This window comes from Tupaia chinensis, unplaced genomic scaffold (assembly GCF_000334495.1).
Source record: "Tupaia chinensis unplaced genomic scaffold, TupChi_1.0 Scaffold000028_1, whole genome shotgun sequence".
Taxonomy (NCBI): domain Eukaryota; kingdom Metazoa; phylum Chordata; class Mammalia; order Scandentia; family Tupaiidae; genus Tupaia; species Tupaia belangeri.
This window is the reverse complement of record NW_006159458.1, coordinates 652,982-661,545: the sequence shown is the minus strand read 5'-3', so window position 1 is coordinate 661,545 and position 8,564 is coordinate 652,982. Positions and strand designations below refer to the sequence as shown.

Below are 8,564 nucleotides of genomic sequence, written 5' to 3'. Positions count from 1 at the left end.
TAATTAGGCCTAGACTCTTATCAAGAGAGTTTAAAATGAAGGATTAATCTGTTAAGCAAACATAAGTCTCCAAACATCACTCTAACTGGTGGCTCTATTTTCTGCAGAGACTCACTAACATCTTATCTTGTTCATTCCATTATCTATTTTGACAGGTGGCAGCTGAATGAAGTCAAGAACTACTCATAGGAATTCAGTCAAGACGTAAAGCTGTTTAAAAAGGAGGAAGGAGGGGTCAGCAGGTTGCGTGGTGGTTGAGGCACTGAACTCCACGTGGTAGAACGCAGTTCAAGTCCTGGACCCAGTGGCTTGAAAATCATGCTAGGCACGTGTGTGTGTATGCACGCACGCCCAAAATCGCAAGAGAGAATTAAGAAGAGGGGATTGTGATGGGGTCATCCCCCCAGGGGGTGATTTCTTACATTCTGTCTCTCCATCTCTCAGTCTCTCTGGTGAGTACACATGCCCTATAGCAAAAATCTACTTTAAAACAGAAGGGAGATAACAGATGAAAAACAATTTTCTTCAGAAGAAAATGTTATAACTTATTAACCATATATGATTTAGTCACAGGTATATCTTTCCTGTCATAGGTTTTACTGCCCCGACTTCCCAAGGTTTTCTCATACTGGTTGGGTATTTCTAATAACGGTCTGATGATAGGGCCAGCAGATGGCATAGCAGTTAAGTTGCTGAACTCCCACATGGCAGACCGAGGTTCTAATCCTGGACCTGGTGGCTTGAAATTTATCTTGATAGCATGTGCATGCATGCCCAAGATCCTGGGATGAGAATGGAGGAGAAGGGATTGTGGTATGACCATTCCCCTGGGGGGTGATTTCTCTCTGGCTCTTGTCTCTCTCTCTAGTAAGCACATGTGCCCTAAGGCAAAAACTTCTTTAAAAAAATAAATAATGATCTGATGGGCCAGGCAGTGGCATAGGAGTAACATAACTGGGCCTGTATGGGATCCTGGGTTTGTGACCCAGAACCACTCTGAGCAGGCTGGGCACACACACGTGCCTGTGATCTCTGACGGAGGAGACTAAGGCTAGACGGCAGCATGAGGACCTTGTTGGGGAGGCGAACCTCTCTCTCTCTCACTCTTACAAGGAAGAAATGAATGAATAAGCTTGAAAAAAAAATTTGAAATCCTTTTTGGCCTCTTACGGCATTTTATGTATGGAATAAAACCTTCCCATTCCATCTTAGAAAATGAAATAATTGGGGCTGGCAGGAGGCATGGAGGTTAAGGGCGCTGGATTCCCACATGACCGACCAGTTCAAGTCCTGGAACTGGCAGCTTTCTTTCTCTCTTTCACTCTGCCCCTTTTTGGTCAAATTTAAATAATTAACTTTAAATAAAATCATTCTTTAAAAAAAGAAAATGAGGGACCAGCAGTTAGCGTAATAGCTAGGTCACTGGACTCCCATGTATTTGACCATGGATCAAGTCCCGGACCTGGTGGCTTAAAACTCACGCCGGGCACGTGTGTATGCCTTCATATGACCCTGAATCTTACACACTTACAATTTCATTTTAGTGCCAAACATGGAGCTGCTCTCTAAACCCATGCTGTCTCAGTACTTGGTTCACATGCTTCTGTGTAAGGTAATTAAAATACTTTCAAGATTTACCGAGGGAAAAACTAACCAATGTTTCATCCACGAGAAGCAGATGGTGAGACCATTCTATGTAAAAATGTCCTTCCTGATCATCAACCAGCTAAGTGCTGTAAGGGAAGGATTTTGTTTCATTGACAGCCACATTTCCTAACACCTGGAATGATGTTTGACACCTAACAGCACTCAATAAACCCTGCTCAGTAAGGAGTAAGAGAGAGCCCACACAGGCTGCTGCAGAGAAGGAAATAAGTAATTTATGAATTCACTGGGCCAAAAACTGTCTCCAATGCATATTTTGGTACAACCATGGAAAAGTGAAATACACACACATATCAAGAATAAAGAAAATAAAGATAAGACTATATATAGAAATCCCTGAACTTTCTGATGTTAAAGGAAAACATAGTGTGCATTAATTTAACATATTGGAGGGGCGGGAGAAAGAGTATTTAAATACAAAGCATGTCTTATTTAACTACAAGTAATAACTCGGAAAAGATTAGAACAGTAAATGTAACTTCTGATCCAGAGCTATGTATTCCCACAGTCCAGGGTTCTTCAGATTCTAATTTCTACTTTTAAGCCACTTGCTACCAAGAAAATAAAATCAGTCAACTAAATAAATGAGTAGGAAAAGATTCTCCTCCCTCAATATTTGTTAGCATCTGTAAACCATATTTTATTTACCTGATAATGTATTCAGCCAGATTTCTGTCACTTCAGAATAACAAACTCAACATAAATTCACCCTGTTTTGCTCAGACACAGCTCTCCCATGTGAATTAAGCCAACAAACAAAAATTTCATACCATTTCATTACTTGATTCCAAAATAGTTTGGAATCACCAAACTATTTCAGATTCACCATTTCTCACAATGCATTTATGCCTTGCTATGGACTGAATTACATCCTCCCAAAAAGCATTTGTTGAAGCCTGAACTTTCAATGTGATGGTGTTTAGAGATGGAGTCTTTGGAAGTTAATCAGGTTAAATAAATCATGGGGTGGGAGGAAGGGCATTACTCATGATGGGATTAGTCCCTCTATAGGTAGAGACACCAGAAAGCTTGCCTTCTCTTTTCCTTTCTCTCTCTTTCATGGGGGGACACAAGGAGAAGGTGGCCATCTACAAGCCAGGAAGAGAACTCCCACTGGGTAATGGAATCAGCAGGCACCTTGCTCTTGGACTTCTCAGCCTCCAGAACTGTGAGAAATAAACTCCAGTTGTTTAGCTACCCAGTCTACTGTATTTTGCTATGGCAGCCTAAGTTGTCTAAGACGCTTTCACAAAAATAATGGGAATAATAAAGCAACAATAACAATGCTACAGTCCCATTGCTGAGTGGTTTCCCCTGTGGTAGATGTTTAGACATACACTGTCACGTTTAGTCTTTGTGGCCTGAGGATAGAATAACTATCATTGCCATTTTGCACATGAAGAAATAGGTTCAAAGAAATTAAACAAATTACTTAAGAAGTATTAGAGCCATGAGTTAAACCAAGGCCTTCTGAGTACAGGGCCAGAGGCCTTAGTTTCCAGAATGTTTCACCTCTTCCAATTTTTTATTAAGCTCAATTAACACACCTCCTGATATAGAAATGCTAATAAAGATTCCAAAATTTACTTTCATACGTTGACATTTATGTGCCAAACTATGACAGCTTTCTGTTCACAAGAAGGAAGCTAATCTCTTTGCTCACAAATATGACAACTTGATAAATTTCTTTCCTAGTTTCAAGTAATTCCTAAAGCATCCAGTTACCTCATTCTCTGAAGTTGCTGATGCTTGGGATTAAATATGAAAATAACCTCAAAGTCTACCATCTAAGTCTTTACCTAAGCTAACTTCTTGCCAGGACTATGAACTCCATCCTGCCTACTGTACAGCTGTGTGGTCAAAGTACAAGACCTAAACACAAACACTCTCTCTCCTCACTTAGAGCTCAGGCAGTGGTCTAACCTCTGGGATCCTCACAAGTTAAATGAGAACTAGAATATCTGTCCCCAAGGACTATTGTGATGATTATGTGAGGAAATACACCTGAGGGCCTCGCACAATCCCTGGCACTTAAGAGGCTGACCCATGGTTTATCCCCTCCACGCTCCTCCTTCTCTATCTCCTTCTCCTTTTCTTCCCATTCTTCCCCTCTTTCTTCCCCACCTCTCCTGCCTCCTCTTTTTCCTCCTCTCCCACTCTTGCATTTCCTTTTCATTCTTCTCCTTCCTTGTCCTCTTTCTTTCCACTCCTATCCTCACTGTCGTCAGTCCTTCCTCGAGGATTTTCTCTCTTTTGAATACAAATATTGCATGATGGTTTCTGCAATCATATCTAGGGTCTTGGTGCTTTGGACAAAGAATTGAACACCACATGCCAGGAGTGAAAAGAAAAGGTAGTTTATTAAGTAAAAGTGTAAGTATACTCCTGAGAGGTAGGAATGGACTCGAGCAAGGAGAGACAAAGAGAGAGTGGCTCAAAGACTCCGGCAGTTGCATTCTGAGAGGCTTAAACATTTTTTTTAAAGAATTATTTATTTAATTCCATTTGTTATTATTATTTTTTAACTTGTCCAGAGAGAGAGAGAGAGAGGGAAAGGGAAAGTGAGAAAACAAACCCCCAGGTCTGGGACTCGAATCACAGTTGGCCATGTAGGAATCCAGATCCTTTTACCACCATGCCACCTGCAGGCCCTGGTTTACAATTGTTTAATCTGGGTCATGTCAATTGATCATTGGCTATGCCCAATGGTTGTTTTCATCTCATTGGCTGTGTCAGATGTGGCTGGACCCACTGATTCATCTCATTGGCTATGTCAGAAGAGGCTTAGTCAGCTAGTACCCCCCACTACATTATAATGGGTGGGGATTTTTCTGCTCTGATCAGTTTTTCTTTTTCTTAAAAAATGAAGTACTACTTTTATCTAGTTCATTTCTCCATTTATTAGAATAGCCACATTCAGAGAGGCACAAAGCACTTAAGTTTTACATGACTACAAAGTTATCACAAATCCCAAACTTTTTAGCCACCAAATTCTACCTACTTCTTATCAAGAAAAAGCTTTCAAACATCTGAGTTAGCTTAATACACAGAGGCCCTGAGTATGTAGGAACTACATATTTTAAATGCCCGTACTTCCAGCTCCAATAATGTTTCTTTAAATGAAATCCAGCATAAAAGGGATTGAAATGTATTAGGTCATGATGCAAATGCTTTGGAGAGAGAGTGAAATTAATCTGCACGACTCAGGAAAAGATGTAATGTGCTCCGAGGTTCTACCAGGACTCACGGAGCCATCTGGGCTTTCATGGCTTGTGCTATTTGACTAATTTTTTCCACAAAGTTATTCGCTTGGAAATAAAGTGACTGGATCTACTCGTCCCAAGTTGGCAGTACTTCTCGTGTTTCAAAATGAACTATTCCATCATTCTGGTCAACGAATCCATTCATACCTCCTTCTGTTAACATCTGAGATGCTATCTTTCCCACCTTAGCTGCAGGGATCTGTAGAAGTGCTTCAAGCTCTTCAATGGTGATATTATTATATAATTTGCTTGCAAACAACGAATTGTGTTCAATAATGGCTCTGTCCAAGACGCTAGAACCATCAGCGGTAGCTGCTTTTTAGTGAGGCGTCAGCATGGCAGCAAGTTCTTGGAGCTCATTTCCTTTGATATGATCCTGTCCAGGTACATTTTCTCTAGGATCCTGGAAGCAGCAAGTAGCTGGCACCGTCCATCCTCAAAAAGAGTAGCGAGCTTCCAAGAACACTGCTGTCCTGCTGATGCTAAGATGGAACCAGGCAAAGCACGTTTTAAGGCCACTGGTCTTTCCTTTTCATGGACTATCATCTTATAAGAGAGCTCATTGTACTGCTGTGCAGCTTAAGTGATTTTTCTTCTATGATCAAGAACATGTCCATAGCATACCTTATATGTATCTGTCACCATTCATTGGTTGATTCATTCTAAAGTAATGATGCCTCTGCCTGGATGGGATCCTCCTCCACCAGATATAACCTAGCAATCTTCAAGTCCGTCTCCAGTTTATAATCTACGTTGTACTGTTATTGTCCTGTTTCCAAAGGAATTGCCACCAACACTTGGGCTGCATTTGTCCAATCTTCTTCTTTCTCATAAACGGATGCAAGATGCTGTCTTATGGAAGCAACCTGCCCCTCAAATGCAATGACTCTAGGCTGGGTCTTTTCCAATGTGAAATGATAGATTTCTTTGGCTGTGCTATCAGGCAGGTTAGGGAGATGTGTGTAAAAATCAGTCAGCAACTGTCGCACGATGACGAGACTGACATGCTCATTTACCATTGCTTTCCCAAAAGCTTCCAAAGCCTCTAGCTGTTCTGCACCAGATAGCTGAACGACTTTCTCCAGGATCTAATGATACCCACTAGATCTTTATGAGGACCACTCAAATTCATCAGCTGGGCCAAATCCCGTCACACAGCTGCCGACATCTTTCTTCCAACACAACCCCTGATGGGTTTTTCTATCCAGTCACATAAGTAGAAATTCCAGGCCCCTTATCTGTTTCCATTTTCTAGCTTTCTCATCCCTCATAACTATCCTCAGGAATTGATTATCTATTAATTAAAAAAAAAAAAACATAAAAACCAAAGGACCCCTTATGTACTGTTGGGGATACCGTAAATCAATATAGCCATTTGGAAAAAAAGCATGGAGGTACCTCAAAAAATAAAATTTGGGGCCAGACTGTGGCACAGTGATAAACATGATGTTCTGTAAGGCTCACCCACGTAAGAGCGGGTTCTGGGTACATGTCCAGAGACCTCCCTGATATGCCAGACACATATGTGCCAATGATCCAGGGCTGAGTGGGTAGAGGCTGAGACACTGAGACCTTCTTGGAGGTCTCTCTAGCTCTTTCTCTCTCACGGAAGAAATAAGTAAAGACACTTAAAAACAATTAAAAGTAAACATTTATATTTTGGTTTATTTGGGTTGTGGTTTTTTGTTGTGGCAGTCTGAACGTCCCCAGAAAATTGTGCCAAGGAGTTTAGAAAACAAATAGACAATAAAAGTAAACAACATGCCCAGAACAGCAAACTTCAGGTAACTATTTGGGATTGCAAATGAGGACAAATTTAATGTTCAAACAATCTGAAAATAACCGTTTGGAAACTGAAAAAAAAAATTAAAAATACAATTACCACATGATCCAGCAATTCTACTACTGCATATATAGTAATAGTATAAATGCCCAAAGGAATTGAAATCGGTATGTTGAAGAGACAGCTGTACTCCCGTGTTCATTGTAGCACTGTTTGCAATAACCAGAATATAGAAATGCCAGGTATCTATTAAGGGATAAATGAATTTTTTAAACATGGTATATGTGCACAGTGAAATGCTATTCAGCCTTTTAAAAACCAGAAAATGCTGTTATCTGTGACATGGATGAACCCAGAGGACAATGTGTTAAGTAAGGTAAGCCAGGCACGGAGAGACAAATGCTGTGTAATCTCACTTACAATTGCAATCTTCAAAAAGTCAGATTTATAGAAGTAGAAAGTAGAATATTGATTACAGAAGCTGAGAGGCGGGGAGCCAAAGGGAGAGGGAAGTTGGGCGGGGGAAAAAGGGAGATGCTGGGCAATGGGTACCAGGTTTCCATTAGACAGGACGAATAATTTCTGGTGCTCTGTTACATAGTACAGTGATTATACGTATAGGACATTGTATGTTCCAAAATATTGGGTTGTTGGAAAAGTCATAACACATTTTTGCATAGAAAAATAAGTTGTTACTTTTCCAACAATCAAATAACTAAAAGATAAGATGATAAATGTGATGAAAAATGTTCTTAAACAAAGAAATGATAAATATCTCAGGTGGTGGATACACAAAGTAGCCTGATTTGATGATTCCACAATGTACACATATATCAAAACATTACATTGTTGGGACCAGCAGATGGCATAACGGCTACATCACTGAACTCCCATGTAGTTGACAGTGGTTCGAGTCCCAGACCCAGTGGCTTAAACTCATGCCAGGCATGTGTGCATGCATACCCAAGATCCCGAGAGGAGAATGGAGGGGAAGGGATTGTGGCATGGTCATCCCCCCTGGAGGATGATTTCTCACTTTCTGTCTCTCTGTCTCTCTCTTTCTGGCAAGCACATGCGCCCTATATCAAAAACCCCTCCAAAAAAAAAAAAAAAGGCATTACATTGTATCCCGTACATATATACAATTATTTGTCCATTGAAAATCAAATAAAATTTAAAATATGTACATAGAAAAACCTGCCTTTGCCAGCTAGCATCTCTTTCTCCCTGTCCTTTCATTGTCAAACTTACTGAAAGTGTTCTACACTCAGTTCCAAACTGCTTTGCCACTTGTTCATTCATAAATTCATTTCACAAATATTTGAACACCTACCATTTGTCCGGAACTATGCTAGGAACTACCAACACAATTGTGGGCAATAATCAACATGGTCCCTGCCTTCATGGGTTCTCCCTGGAATCTGACTTCCGACCCACCCTTCTATGAAAACCACTACATTGAAAGTCACCAGCACTCTCCTAAGTCTTCGTTTTTCTCTTTCATCACCACTCTTCTAAATGAACCCACAAATCTCTTTTCTCTCTCACTTGGGGATCTCATATCTTTCTGAGACATTATCCTCCCCTAAACCTCTATAAGGCCAGTAAGTTCCTCTCTGATATTTCTATCTTGACAAAGAGCTTCCCCATCCATTCAATATTCAGAACAGACCCCTGGGCACTGTTGAGTGTCCATCCTCCTTCATGCCTTGCAGTAGCAGGTCCTGCTGACTCTGTACCCAGAGCACATCTCTCAGTGGCCCAGGACCCTTTCCTCTCTTCATTGTCAGTGTGTTGGCTCAAAACCTGTTGCGTTCTCACTGATAATATCATAGCCCCCTAAACAGGTGCCC

The 8,564-nt window shown here is 40.8% G+C and overlaps 1 pseudogene; it reads right to left on the bottom strand.

The window, feature by feature from the left end:
• Window positions 1-4,908: 4,908 nt before the first annotated feature.
• On the bottom strand, window positions 4,909-6,102 carry LOC102476927 (COP9 signalosome complex subunit 4 pseudogene; annotated as a pseudogene).
• Between the last annotated feature and the right edge of the window lie 2,462 nt (window positions 6,103-8,564).